Here is a 3266-nt window from a genome sequence, read left to right on the forward strand (position 1 = left end):
TACCGCATATCTAGTAGCCTCTCGAGGTTTCATGAACGTTCTAGAAGCGCATGACGTGTTACTAGCGTCACGTGACCTCCGCTGTCATAACATGTAGTTTTCAACAAAATTCCTAAACAAGTAAAATTCTCATCTGATTTGTACAGCTGTCTTATATGTGAAATAAATAAAGATTACATTCTACTTTGTTACTTCATTGTGTCCTGTCGTTCTTCTACACATGTGGTAAGGCCAAAATTAGGTTTTAATTCTGTATAACATTTCCTTCCATATCTCCTGTTATTGCTATTACCATTCTTACCTTTAAAGTTAGTAGTGTAACTACAAAATATGTCATATTGTGAAAGTAGTGCACAATGCTCTCCTACTTTTCTACATTAGCAAATTTATTCACATTTAGTGCACTGTAGAAACATTTCGTATACAAAAATACGCTAACCTCTCATTTATAGTTTTCTTATAGGACTGATATTAATGTATTATCTAAACCTCTAGGATATGTCCCTTAGATCTTTATTTGCCTCCATCAGTTACGGTAGAGATAAACAACAGCCTCATATGTTTCGTACGTAGTTATCTTTCAACTCTAAATATCGATACATCGAATGTCCCTTCTGGCTTTGAAACTGAAAGTATAAATAACAACAAAAGTCTATGTAAAAATGGCAGTAAAACGATTTGAAGCAATTTATGGAAAGAGGATCTAAAAAAAAGGAGAGTTTGCGAAAACACAGATACTAATGTTATGTTATTTGAACCCGTTTTAATTTTCACTTATATCTATAATTTGTATGGGCCATTTTTCGGGAAAACAACCACTGATTTCGAGGTACTGTTGAAAGTTTGTGAACTTCTGACTCGTGAGCCACCGTTTCAACTTCAAATCCTTATTTTCAACAGTCGCTCTATAACAAACGCTATAACAACGAACGTTAACTTCAACAATACTTTCTGAATGCAGTTCAATTACTCACTACCTACACACATTGTCACGTCACGCCGTGACCATCTTATATATACCAGCCCACCCCCAATCTAGCAAATGCTAAAGCACACCCGAAGGAACAAGATAGTTCTAGAAAACGGGTGGCGTGATACTAGTCACATGATTTCGCTGACGCAACAGTATTTTAAAACGCAATAAAGAAACAATTTCATATTTAAGTCTATTTTTACCGTTTAAGTGCATATGAATTGAAATTTTTATTAATTTGTTACCAAATTACAAAAAATACTTCTTCAGAACATCTAATTTTGTTAGTACAATTAGTTTTATCTATTTTTGCAATAAATAGATGTGTGTGTGTGTGTGTATCAAGAATAAGTGGAAAAACCCATTATTTGAAATAACAAGTTAGCTATTGCATGTATGTTTCGGATGTTCGCGCAAAGCTATACAAGGGCCATCTGCATTAGATGTTCCTAATTTTGAACTGACAGAGTAGAAGGAAGGCAGTTGGTCAATAAAATCCACCACCAACTCTTAAAATACTGGGATTTCATCGACACATTTATAATGAACCCACATCCCTTAAGTGTGGAGCGAAACTCCGCGGCAACTAAATACAAATTATGAATCTTGGAATTTATAGTCCAGCACGCTTATGACTGGGCCTCTACCGGCCAACTTATTTGTGAACAAGAAACTTCAGGTGCCCTATTGTTTACTGAATGTATATTGTGAATGCAGTTAGTACTTTTACCTCAAATTTTTTGATTTGAGAGCCCAAGACTCTTTTTTACTCGCTAATCATTTTAACTGAGTTCGCTTTAATCTACTTTAAAATTTGGACATAAGTATGTATATAAGTTCTCTTTAATTCTCCTTAGTAATAGTCCTTCTACAGTAAACGATCGGTGTGTGAATCAGCCATTCTTATGTTTTTACTATTAATAAAGCATTTTATTCACACTCCAAAACCGTGTCTTGTGTCGTTAATTTCACGTAACAAATGCTACACCTGTACTTCCACGTTTTACACCTACAAACCTCTTATTTTTGCGGAGGTTGAGTGACTGTGAGCTAGAGGGTGTTGTGTTACACTGCTAGAGCCAATTTTGAAGAGAAATGGGTTTACTTTTCATGTTAATCACAGCCTGAACTCTATTATTAAAACATTTCACCAAAAGTTGGCTGGCAGAATAGACGTCACTCGTTTTGCAAAAGAGCTAAAAGTTAAATGAGATCGGGATTCTTTTTGTTAATCAGGCGACATTCAAAAAGGTACTAGACTGGTTTAGTTGTATTTAAGATGAAGCTTTAATTGGTCAAGACAGAATCGTGGTGTTATTTACCTCACATCACTACTGGGCATGGTGTGTACTATGGAATGACGCACTGTCGTGCTGAAAGAAGTATGGTTCTTCTTCATTATGTCCCATCAATGTAAGAAGTAAAGTGGGTAAAAACACAACATGATATTCATAACTCCTTCACATATTATCAATGGACCTAGTTAAACTACCTACAATAACCCCACACCATGATACCTCATCTTCATTCTTCGTGGCTGGACGACACAGACATGCATAAAGCATTTACCAACTTGCCATTAAACACAGACCCGCCTTTTTAAAGCATGTAGCAGAGGTTATCATTTCTCGCGATATTTTATTTTGTTTTCACCTCAGTAATGAAGCTAAAAGCACCATAAATCCAGAGACTTGCTGATAAGCTACTGAGGGGGGAGGGGACGGGAGCAAAAATATTTTGCAATACATTACTAACGTTGCATATACTATTATCTGTTTACGTTTAGTACGTTCAGTGTTAAGATTACAACAGATATCGTTTCTGAGTGCCGACCACACATCAAAATGACGAAAAACAGAAATGCTTTCCGTCTGATACACTTGAGATCAACAGAATATGAAGACCGATGTGACGTGGCATAACTCGAAGGTCACTCAGACACAAGCATGGAAGAAGCAGAAATAAATATGATGAAAGAATACCCAAATTTTAACATCCAATTTGTTCAAACTGTCGATCGCTCTTCTAATAAAACCGCAAATTATGAAATAAATGTACGAGTTAAAATAATTGTGCGAAATTAGCATATACGTCAGTAGATCATATTTGAGAAAATAAAACAAATGTGTTTAATTGTCTTCTTCACTGACTTCAAAGTTATTAGAAGTCCTAGCGGCAAGACGATAATTACTGTTCCTTCTTCCAGTATCAGGGTCAATTGTGCCAATATTTTGAAAATATACTGAGGTATCCTATAGGGAGGTTCGCCGAAGTACTTCGTGACGTAGTTCTG

This window comes from Limulus polyphemus, unplaced genomic scaffold (assembly GCF_000517525.1).
Source record: "Limulus polyphemus unplaced genomic scaffold, Limulus_polyphemus-2.1.2 Scaffold2479, whole genome shotgun sequence".
In the NCBI taxonomy this organism is placed as follows: domain Eukaryota; kingdom Metazoa; phylum Arthropoda; class Merostomata; order Xiphosura; family Limulidae; genus Limulus; species Limulus polyphemus.